A 14,721-nucleotide genomic window follows, 5' to 3' on the forward strand; every position below is an offset into this window, starting at 1 on the left:
TTTTGGGTCCAAAAACACCCCTCCACATGGAGGTTCTGTATATTTATTATACATTTTCTGTTGGGTTAATAACAAAAATTGTCTTGGACCATATATAGAGCTGCTAGAATCCTAACAAGGAAAAGAAAATCCGAGCACATTTCTCCAGTTTTGATGATGTCACTACACTGGTTACCTGTGTCATTCAGGATTGACTTTAAAATTCTGCTTATGCTTTATAAAGCCTTAAATAATCTCGCCCCATCTTATATATCGGAATGTCTGACACCTTATATTCCAAATCGTAACCTCAGATCCTCAACTGAGTGTCTCCTTAGAATTCCGAGAGCAAAACTTAAAAGAAGTGGTGAGGCGGCCTTCTGCTGTTATGCACCTAAAATCTGGAATAGCCTGCCAGTAGGAATTCGCCAGGCTAATACAGTGGAGCACTTTAAAAAACTGCTGAAAACACATTATTTTAACATGGCCTTCTCATAATTTCACTGTAATTTAATCCTGATACTCTGTATATCCAATTCATTATAATAACTATCCATGGTAGCTCTAAAATCTGTACTAACCCCTATTCTCTCTTCTGTTTCTTTTTCCGGTGTCCTTTTGGTGGTGGCGATACTCAAAGCACCATGATATTCCAACAGTGAAGAATTAAAAGCCAGAAGTCTGCATGTCCATCATCATCAAGTCCTTCCGTGAGAACCCTAGACACAAGAGGACTATTTCATTTATTAGAATGCCCAGAGGGGACTGGGCAGTCTCGTGGCCTGGAACCCCTGCAGATTTTGTTTTTTTTTTCTCCAGCCGTCTGGAGTTTTTTTTTTTTTTTTTTGGTTGAGAATGGGCCCTTATAACAGTTCAAGCTTCAGGGCCCTAAAAATGTAGACCTACTGCTGGCTGTGACATCACATTTGTCACTACTGTAGGATAAAATACAACAGAAGAAAAGGTACAAGCTGCAGTGTGTGCATGGCGGTGTAAAAATGTACCCTATAGGTGAAATCCAATTAACTGTTTGAGTTCAAACAGTTTCACAATGGGTTCTGTAGGACAAAATGGCATTACCAACCTTACTTTGGCATGGCACATGAGACTTTTACTTGAGCTGCAACCACAAGCTTCCTCTTTTACTGACTCTTAACTTCAGCTAAAGTGCAAGTTCTCCTCACAGAGCTTCTCTTATGGAATGCAGTTTTTTGGGCCTCATCTGATAAGACTGATCAATCAGGAATAAATGATATCCAGTGATAATAAATAATAATAATAAGTTGCATGTATAGAGCGCCTTTCACAAACCCAAGGTTGCTTTACATACAGATGGGAAAAAAAAAAAGATCACACAGAAGACAAAAGTTTGTCGAAGAGCAACGTTTTGAGTTGAGATTTAAAGGTGGAAAAAGAGTCTCAGTCTCTCCGAGATTGCTCAAGAGAGTTCCAGAGTTGAGGGGCCATAACACTGAAGGACCTGCCTCCCAGGGTGGACAGTCTGGTGTGTGGGACAGTAAGGAGATTACTGCTCAAGGACCTGAGAAAGCGACAAGGAGTGTAAGGAGCTAGGAGCTGAGTGAGGTAGAGGGGGGCAAGGTTATGGAGGGCTTTGAAGGTGAGAAGCAGAATCTTGAATTTAATTCTTGACTGAACCGGTATGGGTGAGGACTCTGGCTGCGGAGGTCTGAATATACTGTAGCTTCCGTATAGATTTTGCAGGGAGGCAAATGAAGAGGGAATGACAATAATCAATATGAGACATTATGAAACAATGGACCAGAGTTTGAGTATCAATAAAGGACAAAAGTGGACAGAGTCGAGCAATGTTAAGGGAGAATGGTGAAGTATGGTGGTGGCAGAGTGATGCCGTGGGTTTGTTATACAGTGGCAGGGACTGGTAGACTACTCGGGGTCAAGGGAAAGCTGAAAAGAACAAAGTAGAGAGATATCTTTAATGAAAGCCTGCTTCAGCCACAGTGCTCTGGACTTCGGACAGGGCCGAAGGTTGATCTTCCCACAAAGTATATACAACACTGACAGGAGTGGCTTAAGGTCAACTCTGTAAATGTCCTTCAGTTGCCAGGCCAGAGTGTGGCCAGTTTACCATACTTAGTTTAAAAAAAAAAAAAATCACAACTCAACCATTGTCAAACTTAATGGACAAAACATACTGTACCTTATACTTTATAAAGGGTCGTGGTGAGGATTTGCAAGGAGTGCACACAGTCATATATATTATTTCTACTTATTTTACATGGCTTTCCTTTTTTATGCATTATATATTATGCAGTCCTGCTTTTTGTAGTCATTATTCTTTTAAATCAGAATGCATGAAAAATATTTCTTTTGCTCAACTTTAAACTATAGTGAAAATACAAATATTTCTAATGTTAATGAATGTTAATTTCACACTACTGCCCTTTTATAAATGCACAATAAGAGCACAAAAAAGCCCAGCTAATTAAACAATATGGTCAGCTATAGGAGAAAAGGCTTACCGAAACTGAAACCTCTTGGGGGGGAAAAAAAACCTGAAGCCACAAGGTTCCCCCAGGAATGGGACTGGAAACCAACCACTTCCAAGCCTCAGCATTGAGACATGTTATGTTTCAAACTGTCCAACTGCTGCACTGTGTCCACTTGCTTATTAACATATAGATCAGAACAAATTGGACGAGGACAGGCTATTCAGCTCAATGAAGCTGGCCAGTCCTATCCACTTAATTCTTCCAAAATCACATCAAATCAAGTTTTGAAGACCGCCTAATGTCCTGCTGTCTACCACACTACTTGGTAACTTCTTCCTGTCTGTGATTCCCTGTGTGAAGAAAAACTTCCTGATGTTTCTGCACATTTACCCTTAACAAGTTTCCAACTGCGTCCCCATATTTCTGTTGAACATGAACAGCCTACTCCTCCAAACAGCCAATCATGTGGCTCTGACCCTGTGTACATGGCAGGCAGACATGGTCAAGTGGTTTAGCTCTTGTTGGACCAAATATTAGGTCACAAGTCTTGGCCATTCTAACTGCCACATGGTTGTGGTAGTATGACTGTTGGAGGCAAATGCAGTGTTGCCAGGAGTAAGGAAACAACTGCCTCCCAGATTTTGATGCACTACAGTCCATAAAGAGTTTACAGGCAACGCTGTGATAAACAAAAAGCATCAAGTGGATAATGGCTATGTGCACGAAAACCAGGGCTTATACATTTCTACGCCCTAGGCCAAAGCACATAATTCTGCGCCCCCAATCAAAAAGTTGATTTATAATTTTCAATTTAATATGCAATAGTTTATTTTTGAAACATACAAGCACTTAATACAATCTTCATAATCTTTGAACCACATTATATTTTTAATTCAAAACTACACTACTTATGAAATTGCATAATATTAACACCTACAAAAAAAAAACAACTTTCCATCAAATTTGTTCAAGTCGTCTTAAATACCTACTAGAATTTCTTCCTTCACGCTTTTGAAAAGGCTTCAATTGTTTCATTGAAGTCGACCGAACTTGTTAAATCTGCTTCAATGCAAAGAAGTGCAAGGGAATTCAGCTTATTTTGCTGCATCGTAGATCTTAAATGATCCTTGATTCTTTTCAGAGAAGAAAAAGACCTTTCAGCCAAGGAATTCATCACTGGCGTGCAGACAAACGTTCTTAATAAAATGTCAACATTTGGATGAACTGTTTGTAGTCCTTTTCTCGTAGCCACTTGCAAAATGCTAAGGGGTTTTTAGTCCCAATGTTGCAATTAGTTATGTGAGATTTCAGATGGACAAGTTCATCACATACAGCAGGTTCCAAAATCATCTTTGAAAATCAAAAGCAGGTTTCTTCCCTCTTCTTCAAGTTCAGGGGAAGTCAGTGACCAGGATTTTGTAACAGCACCAAATCTTTCGCCAAACTCTTTGTAAGCAACTGACCTTCTGCTTTAAGGTTGTCAGCTATCATTACAAATATATTGATTCAAAAGTTGTCACGCCTGCTTAAATGAACGTGTCTCATCAAGTTTCCTGAGAATCGAACGCTTTTCATCACACTCATATACTTTCTGTTCAGAAATGAGAGCTTTTTCCTCATATAAATCAAACTGTTCTCGCAGTTCTATCAAGAACTTTACTAGTGACTGGAGAACTTCGGCAACTTCCAAAACATCAATTTCCACGTTTAAACTGAACAGTATATACAGTGGTGTGAAAAACTATTTGCCCCCTTCCTGATTTCTTATTCTTTTGCATGTTTGTCACACAAAATGTTTCTGATCATCAAACACATTTAACCATTAGTCAAATATAACACAAGTAAACACAAAATGCAGTTTTTAAATGATGGTGTTTATTATTTAGGGAGAAAAAAAATCCAAACCTACATGGCCCTGTGTGAAAAAGTAATTGCCCCCTTGTTAAAAAATAACCTAACTGTGGTGTATCACACCTGAGTTCAATTTCCGTAGCCACCCCCAGGCCTGATTACTGCCACACCTGTTTCAATCAAGAAATCACTTAAATAGGAGCTGCCTGACACAGAGAAGTAGACCAAAAGCACCTCAAAAGCTAGACATCATGCCAAGATCCAAAGAAATTCAGGAACAAATGAGAACAGAAGTAATTGAGATCTATCAGTCTGGTAAAGGTTATAAAGCCATTTCTAAAGCTTTGGGACTCCAGCGAACCACAGTGAGAGCCATTATCCACAAATGGCAAAAACATGGAACAGTGGTGAACCTTCCCAGGAGTGGCCGGCCTACCAAAATTACCCCAAGAGCGCAGAGACGACTCATCCGAGAGGTCACAAAAGACCCCAGGACAACGTCTAAAGAACTGCAGGCCTCACTTGCCTCAATTAAGGTCAGTGTTCACGACTCCACCATAAGAAAGAGACTGGGCAAAAACGGCCTGCATGGCAGATTTCCAAGACGCAAACCACTGTTAAGCAAAAAGAACATTAGGGCTCGTCTCAATTTTGCTAAGAAACATCTCAATGATTGCCAAGACTTTTGGGAAAATACCTTGTGGACTGATGAGTCAAAAGTTGAACTTTTTGGAAGGCAAATGTCCCGTTACATCTGGCGTAAAAGGAACACAGCATTTCAGAAAAAGAACATCATACCAACAGTAAAATATGGTGGTGGTAGTGTGATGGTCTGGGGTTGTTTTGCTGCTTCAGGACCTGGAAGGCTTGCTGTGATAGATGGAACCATGAATTCTACTGTCTACCAAAAAATCCTGAAGGAGAATGTCCGGCCATCTGTTCGTCAACTGAAGCTGAAGCGATCTTGGGTGCTGCAACAGGACAATGACCCAAAACACACCAGCAAATCCACCTCTGAATGGCTGAAGAAAAACAAAATGAAGACTTTGGAGTGGCCTAGTCAAAGTCCTGACCTGAATCCAATTGAGATGCTATGGCATGACCTTAAAAAGGCGGTTCAAGCTAGAAAACCCTCAAATAAAGCTGAATTGCAACAATTTTGCAAAGATGAGTGGGCCAAAATTCCTCCAGAGCGCTGTAAAAGACTCATTGCAAGTTATCGCAAACGCTTGATTGCAGTTATTGCTGCTAAGGGTGGCCCAACCAGTTATTAGGTTCAGGGGGCAATTACTTTTTCACACAGGGCCATGTAGGTTTGGATTTTTTTTTCTCCCTAAATAATAAAAACCACCATTTACAAACTGCATTTTGTGTTTACTTGTGTTATATTTGACTAATGGTTAAATGTGTTTGATGATCACAAACATTTTGTGTGACAAACATGCAAAAGAATAAGAAATCAGGAAGGGGGCAAATAGTTTTTCACACCACTGTAAAAGTAGTAACAATATATTTTACATACCTACTATCAGTAGATATACAGTTGTGCTTGAAAGTTTGTGAACCCTTTAGAATTTTCTATATTTCTGCATAAATATGACCTAAAACATCATCAGATTTTCACTCAAGTCCTAAAAATAGATAAAGAGAAACCAGTTAAACAAACGAGACAAAAATATTATACTTGGTCATTTATTTATTAAGGAAAATGATCGAATATTGCATAAGTAGCGAGTAATAGCAAATGCTTTTTGCCTGTGACTGAGCAAGACAGTGCAAGCTGTAGAGATGGGCGACGTAATGTACCGCTCATTTTATTTAATGTATATGAATGTAAATTTAAAAAACAGCATTTTATATGGCCTTTCAAAATAATACTGAAAAAGGTGTAAATATTTGGTTGTTATTTCTTCTGTATATACGCCCCCCTGACTGCTGCGCCCTAGGCCATGGCCTATGTTGGCCTTATGGGAAATCCAACCCTGACGAAAACATCTTTTAATAAGAAAAGGAGAATGGCCAGACACGTTCAAGATAAAAGAAAGGCCACACAAACTTAAGTAGCAGCTCTTTACAACAGTGATATCCAGAAAGGCCTTTCAGAATGCATAAAGTATCAGACCACGAGGTAAACAATCTACAGCAGTGGAAGACCATTCCAGGTTTCAAATACTTCAACTAACAGGGAAATGAAGCTACAGCAGGCATGAGATCTCCAAAAGTTGATGACTAAGGACAGAAAAGATGTCACCTGCTCTGCATCCTTTTATTTCTTAGGCATTAAGCTCATGAACCTAAGGATACAACTTGTTTTCTGTAAAAGGAACATGTATTGGTGATATTGGAATGGGGAAGGAGTGTTTTATGAACAAATATTAGGCCTTTTTAGGATAACTGGGCAGCATTTGAATGCTTCAGTTTGCTACAATGTTCTACACTATCCTAAGATTTTAGTTTTTTCTTTTTGATATGGTGTAATTGGAGCTCCACATCATCAGTGTATTGCCATAAAATCTACAAGAACTAAGAAGCTGATGAGTCAGCATAACCAAAATCTAGCATCATGTTGAACCTTGCAAAGAATTCAAGCTGTCCTGGAAGCAAAAGTGTGTACCAAGTACAAGTTAGGAGAATTGAATAAAGTGACCAGTCAATGTTTGCATTCAGTGTTTTAAAACATGCAATATTGGCCTCCACAGCCTGAAAGGTTCTTGACCATGGGAAGGGGCATCAATATTCACTGCAGGTCCAGTTACACTGCTCTGTTGTAGGTGACGTAGGGGCGGTGTGAGGCTTACTATACATTTATTCTATTATTACTGGTTACCTAGTCTCTTTGAAGAAGTGATATTTCCACATGAAAAAGTACACCCCATTAAATGCTTTTTCTTTTTTTACATGTGGGCATATCAAAATCTAATCTTCACCTAAACAATATTTATAAACTAGGGGGTTCGCCCCCTGCTTGGATCGCTCATCAACACCACCCCCCAACCTCCCCCCGGCATAAGCTACGAGCCCGCCGCTTCACGTCTCTGCTGCTCGTGTTGTGAAGAGCGGGATGAACGCACTCCAAGGAGACGTGGTCGCTCCTCCAAAACCCCCTCTTAAACAGTGATACAATGGGAAAGTTTTTTTTTTTTACCTCCTCTTTGCTCGATCAGCAGCTGCTGCGTGGCGCTTTGAACATTTACAGCAGCTGTCCTACTCTTTGTGTTTTATTTTCAGCCCCGGGCGTGGTTAAATCTCTTGGCACAAAGTCTTGTCTCACGGGAAGCGAGTTCTTGATATTTTTTAGTTTATAATTTAAAATTAGAATAAGAATCTGAAAATTTAACATCATCACATTGAAGTTCAATAAATTCTGAAAAGAATTATACCAAACATATATATGTAGGTTTTAAAATAAGCCTGATTTAAAACGTGACAGAAAATTGCTGCACAAAATCGTTGTAGTTTTAGACTTAGGATTTTCTATATATAGAGTAGATAAAAGATGACATGATATAGCAAACATCATGACATATTTACATTTCATTTTTTAGTTCATTGTGTAATATAAATAAACAACTGCAAATTGTGCATGTGGAAAAAATCCACCCCTATATTTTCTCTCTACCTCAGATACCTAAAATTAGAATCAGACTCAAATGATTAGAACTTCAGTAGAGAGGATCTTATCTGAACTGGTTTTGTTTAAACCTCAGACATTTAGTTTGGTCTGGTGTTATCACTATACTTATACTAAAAGAGCTCTGAGGCTTTCAGTAATATTAGAGATGCTTGGAAAAGCATTTATAGTATAATGTCTGAAAACAACTGGAAATCAAAACATCTACTGCACAGAAGATCTGCAAGTGGCGTAGATTTCAAACAACTTGTCCAGGCCATGTCACCCCAGCAAGCTCAGCCTGACAGCAGGACACAAGATGCTGAAAGAAGTTTTATCAGCCCAAGAATTTCATCATGGGACCCAGAGGTAGCTCTTGCTACTGTCGATGCCAAAATGCACAAGTCTGCCATTAGAAAGAAACTGCACAAATTACATCTGCATGGGAGCTTTGCCAGGAGGTAAACTTTCACGTCCGAAAAGGACATCAGAGCAAGAGTCAAGTTTTCCCATGAACATCTAGGCAAAGACCAGAACTACTGGAACAATGTGCTCTGTGCCAAAGGCAAAGATAGAGTTAATTCCAGAAAACATGTCTGCTGAAAACCAAAGACCACATTTGACCTGAAAAACCTGATAGCAATTGTAAAGTATGGCAGAAGAAATGTTAGCAGGCCTGGCAGCTCACCGTCACAGAATCCATTAGGAATTCTTTATTGTACCAGAGGGTGCTTCAGGATAATGTGAGACCATCTGTCAGAGGATTGAATCTCAACCCAAAGTGTATCTTGCAACATGACAATGACCCTAAACATACATATGAAATCAAGGAATGGCAGAAAAGAAAGAAATGAAGGGCTCTGAAATGGCCGAGTCAAAACCCAGATCTGAATCCACTGGAGATGCGGATATAGCCACCTGGGTTTAGCACAGTTAGAGCGGACAGAGATGCAAGTAACTGCGGGAAGCACAAAGGAGCAGGACTTGCACTCTATGTCAATAAAAGAGGGTGCAACTCTGGACATGTTAACATTAAAATCTCCACTTGCTGCAGGGACATCGAACTGTTGGCCGTAAGTCTGCGTCCCTATTACTTGCCCAGAGAGTCTGGACACGTCATTGTTGTTACTGTATATATCCCTCCTCGGGCGGACCTGGAGATAGCGAGTGACATAATCCACGCTGCTGTTGCTAAATTACAAACACAACACCCTGAGGCACTTGTGCTAATCGCTGGAGACTTCAACCATGTAACGCTGGACAAAACATTACCTGCCTTCTCCCAGTATGTGGATTGTAACACCCGGGGAAATAGGACTATTGACCTACTGTATGCAAACGTTAAAGATGCATACAGCGCCACCCTGCTGCCTGCGCTTGGGAAAGCAGATCATAACCTGGTTCTGCTTCAGCCTGAACTACAAACCAAGAGTGAGGGAGCTACCTACAACCACACGTTCATTCAGGAAGTGGTCCCGTGAGGCAGAGCAGGCTCTGAGAGACTGCTTTAGAACTACATACTGGGATATCCTGCAGGGAAAACATAGTGAGAACATTGAGGAGGTTATTGACTGCACTACTGACTACATCAACTTCTGTATGGACATTGTAGTTCCAGTAAGAACAGTACGCTGCTATGCTAACAACAAGCCATGGATTACAAGTGACATCAAGGGCCTTTTGAACCAGAAGAAAGGGGCTTTTAAAGGCAGTGATCAGCATGAGCTCAAGCGCGCGCAGAAGGAACTCAGAGTCCAGCTCAGGGCAGCAAAGGAGCAGTACAGGAGAAATCTGGAGCAGAAGTTGAAGAATAACAGCATGAAGGAAGTGTGGGATGGGATGAAGATCATCACTGGCTGCAGCGTGAAGCGGGGTGCCACCATCGAGAGAGATGTGGAGAAAGCAAACCAAATGAACAACTTCTTTAACAGGTTTGACCACCCTAACCCACTCTCACCTCGGAGTACTGCACCCTCCACCCATCCTTCTGCTGATACCAGCATACGTGAGAGTTTACCCCAACCCACAATTACAGCAGCCCAGGTGAGCAGAGAGCTGAGGAGACTTTGTGGCAGCAAAGCAGTGAGTCCAGATGGAGTATCACCACGACTGCTGAAGGCCTGTGCGCTGGAGCTGGGGAGTTCTCTACAGTGCATCTTTAACCTGAGCCTGGAACAGGGGAGAGTCCCGAGGCTTTGGAAAACATCTTGTATCACCCTAGTCCCAAAGGTATCACGTCGTAGTGAGCTGAATGACTTCCGGCCTGTCGTTCTGATGTCACATGTGATGAAGACCATGGAGCGGCTGCTGCTTCACCACCTAAGGCCACAGGTCCGCCACGCCCTCGACCCTCTGCAGTTCGCATACCAGGAGAAGGTGGGAGTGGAGGATTTCATCATCTACATGCTACACCGATCCCTCTCCCACTTGGACAGAGGCAGTGTTGCTGTAAGAATTATGTTTCTAGACTTCTCTAGCGCCTTCAACACCATCCAACCTCTGCTCCTTATGGACAAGCTGACAGAGATGGGAGTAGATTCATACCTGGTGGCATGGACCATGGACTATCTTAAAGACAGACCTCAGTATGTGCGTCTCGGGAACTGCAGGTCTGACATTGTGGTCAGCAACACTGGAGCGCCGCAGGGGACTGTACTTTCTCCGGTCCTGTTCAGCCTATATACATCGGACTTCCAACACAACTCGGAGTCCTGCCACTTGCAAAAGTTCGCTGACGACACTGCTATCATGGGCTGCATCAGGAGTGGGCAGGAGGAGGAGTACAGGAACCTAATCAAGGACTTTGTTAAATGCTGCAACTCAAACCACCTACACCTGAACATCAGCAAAACCAAGGAGCTGGTGTTGGATTTTAGGAGGCCCAGGCTCCTCATGGACCCCGTGATCATCAGAGGTGACTGTGTGCAGATGGTGCAGACCTATAAATACCTAGGAGTGCAGCTGGATGATAAATTGGACTGGACTGCCAATACTGATGCTTTGTGTAAGAGGACAGAGCCGACTATACTTCCTTAGAAGGCTGGCGTCTTTCAACATCTGCAATAAGATGCTGCAGATGTTATACCAGACGGTTGTGGCGCGCGCCCTCTTCTACGCGGTTGTGTGCTGGGGAGGCAGCATAAAGAAGAGGGACTCCTCACGCCTGGACAAACTGGTGAGGAAGGCAGGCTCTATTGTAGGCATGGAGCTGGACAGTTTAACATCTGTGGCAGAGCGAAGGGCGCTGAGCAGGCTCCTATCAATAATGGAGAATCCACTGCATCCACTAAGCAGTGTCATCTCCAGATAGAGGAGCAACTTCAGTGACAGACTGCTGTCACTTTCCTGCTCCACTGACAGACTGAGATCGTTCCTCCCTCACACTATGCGACTCTTCAATTCCACCTTGGGGGTGGGGGTTAAACGTTAACATTATTCAAAGTTATTGACTGTTATACCTGCATTGTTATCACTCTTAAATTTAGTATTGTTTCTTTATCAGTATGCTGCTGCTGGAGTATGTTAATTTCCCCTTGGGATTAATAAAGTATCTATCTATGAAATGGGCTCTGCAGGCACTCCCTTCAAACATCACACAGATAAAATATTCTGCATCGAGGAATGGGAAAAAAGTTTCACCCAGTTCATGTCAGAGATGGAAATGGCATCTCTGTTCTTCTTTTATTGGATAAATTATTGCAAAGTCAAATTTTCATTGTTTTTATTTTCCAATTACATCACCTTTATCTAAAGATACTGTTTAAATCAAGGATATGTCCACTTAAGTTTAAAAAGAAAAAAAAAAAAAAACATTTCATGGGGCGTACTGACCTTATCTCACGATTCTATTCAATGCCAGCTGGAAATTCACCATATGTTTACATGCAAATACTGAAAAAAGAAGTAAAGACAGGTATTACTCAACAGCTGGTACTAGGGGCTTGATATTAAAAATTTATCTTCTTCATCAGCGGTTCCCAAGTGCCATTTTCTGGGACAACTTATGACTGCAGGTGTTTGTTCTATCCAGTGTTTCATTGAGTCAGTCACATCCCCCCTAACTGAACTCACTGTTTAATTAGCTGGAAATGTCTTCCTCCTCTTTAGAAAAAGAGACTTGTATTTGACAGAAACCTTGTTGATTATTTTTTAACTCGCTCTGTTCCATGCAGTTTGCTCCTTTAATGGTTTCCTACAATTAATAATGAGTGGAGTAAATGAAACTGAATGCTAAGGGCAGCATCTACTTCAGTGTTACCCACTTGTATGCTTACTAGTAAATACTGGGTTAAGTAACTAGAACATTAAAAAAAAAAAAAAGGAAAATATTAAAAGGCAAGACAAAAGTTGAACACTTACACATCCAACACACATAAATGTTTGCTTCATTCAGTAAAAAATTAACATACCTAGGTTGTGAATTTCCCATTGGGATTAATAAAGTATCTATCTATCTATCTATCTATCTATCTATCTATCTATCTATCTATCTATCTATCTATCTATCTATCTATCTAATTTCTGAATCGACTCCAACACACCTAGAAACTGTAAATGTTTTTATAACTAAAGTAGGAGTCATCTAACAAAAAGGAGAACATATTTGTGATTAAAACCTGAAGCCACAGGAGGCCCCCAGAACTGAACTTGAAAAACAATGTTTCTACATTGATTTAGATAAAAAAAAAAAAACAAACATTTACAGCCTTGGCCATTGTGCAAGAGCCAACTGAGCGAAATCTCTCCTTAGAGCAGGGGTCTCCAACACGTCGCTTGCGAGCTACCCCTTTCCAAGTAGCTCGCCAAAGGGTTAATGAATCCTACATAAATTTGAAAACGTGATTAATCAAATTAGGGGTGGGTGGTCTTTTCAAAAAATCATATCACGATCCACAATCTGAATTGCAATCTATCTTTGCAATGTGGCATACACTTAAGATAATATCCTGACTCAAACTCATCAAGACCTAAGTAACACTTTATTTTAAATAACAAACAAAGTTGAACTCAATTGTACTGTTGTTCGCTAGCTAAGCAGAGTTAAGGAACACGCCCGGCCCACTGCATGTCTCTTGGATTTGCACTAATAAATCGGAACTGCAAGCGAACTCTGATACATAGCGAAATGAGAGAAGTTGCAAAATCAAAAGGAATGTTCAATCAAATTATAGAAAAAATCCCGATCTAAATCCGTTAAGTAGTTCTCTCATAAAAAGCGACAGACATACAGACAGAGAGCCATTGGATTTTATGTATTATATATTAAAACCTTCAAAATGATGTGCAGTTAAAGTCTCAACAGCATTCTCAGCATTACTGGAGCTTAGTAGAGCCAGATAACTTAAGAATCTTCACCAAGCAGCTCTGAAAATGTCTGCTTTGTTTGGGTCTACATACTGTACCTCTGCGAGTCAGCCTTTTCAGACATGAATCAGAGTTCAGAACAAGACTGACAGATGAACATTTAAAGGGCTCCATAAGTGTGAACCTAAGTGGCTACACTCCACCATACACCTGCCTCTCTTGTTGACTCCATGCAGTGCCAGTCATCTGACTAACTAAAAAAACACATCACACATGCAACTGGACATGTGAATACTCTTGTGAAGTGAAACAAAATGACAAATGAATAAGTCATATCTGTGTATTTGGCATTGCATTGTTTTGTTTTGACAGCATTCATGTTTTAATTCAATAGTGTGAGATACACTAGAAAATGCATACAGACATACAAAATGCACTTGCAGGTGAACTAAATATTTCTTGTGATGTTTTAATGCAAAATATGAGTTGTGGACACCAACATTTTGTAAACTTTCAGGCAAAACAAGCTTAATCAGTTTGTTTGGGTTGAAATAAGCTATGAGAATAAACGTTAGAAGACATGAGTAGGTCTCAGCCATTTTCATTTTGTAAAAGTAGCTCTCAGGGGAAAAAAGATTTTGAGACCCCTGCCTTAGAGTGACATGATCTGGAAAATGGGGACACATACAGTTTTAAACTTCCATCCATCCATTTTCTAACCCGCTGAATCTGAACACAGGGTCACGGGGGTCCGCTGGAGCCAATCCCAGCCAACACAGGGCACAAGGCAGGAAACAATCCTGGGCAGGGTGCCAACCCACCGCAGGACACACACAAACACACCCACACACCAAGCACACACTAGGGCCAATGTAGAATCGTTTTAAACTGTACCAGATAATTCAATTAATACTAGAACTGTACATTTGTGGCCTTTATTTTTCAATTAACATTTTTAATTAGTCAATACTGCAGTGTGAGTCCAAGTTTTATTTTCTGTGTTTTTCTGCAATTACCATTTTTGAGATTCCCGCAGCTACTTAGGCTCTTAATGAAGTCTCAAAAATTCAAATGATGCTTGGAAATCAAAATCAGCTTTTCCATAAACTAAAGGCCGACACAAACTAAATTTTTTGGGGGGGGGGGGGGGGGGGTATAGGGGACTACTCTAAAACTAAAACATTATGAGAAGAGGCAGAAGGAAAACCATCAAACTTTGTGTTATTACAAAAATAAGGTTTCTTAATGTTTAATGGGTTTGCTTAAAAAAAAATATAAACAATAACAAAAAATTAAAAAGTACATCCATAAAGTAATGCAGTCAATCCATAATCCAGAAACCCTAAAATACAAAGATAGACAAAAACAGGGAAGGATATTAACAAATCAATGGCCCCAACAAGGCACACTAACACTCAACCGTGAACATACAAACGGGGAAAATAAGTATTGAACGTGTCAACATTTTCCTCTGTAAATATATTTCTAAAGGGGCTACTGACATGA

At 40.6% G+C, this 14,721-nt stretch overlaps 1 protein-coding gene across 1 annotated transcript in view; it reads right to left on the reverse strand.

Moving 5' to 3' along the window:
- Positions 1–14,721, reverse strand: part of LOC114665934 (NACHT, LRR and PYD domains-containing protein 3-like) — a 578,897-nt gene that overhangs the window by 381,997 nt on the left and 182,179 nt on the right. The gene's annotated exons all lie outside the window — the stretch shown is intronic.

This window comes from Erpetoichthys calabaricus, chromosome 1, assembly GCF_900747795.2.
Source record: "Erpetoichthys calabaricus chromosome 1, fErpCal1.3, whole genome shotgun sequence".
Taxonomy (NCBI): domain Eukaryota; kingdom Metazoa; phylum Chordata; class Cladistia; order Polypteriformes; family Polypteridae; genus Erpetoichthys; species Erpetoichthys calabaricus.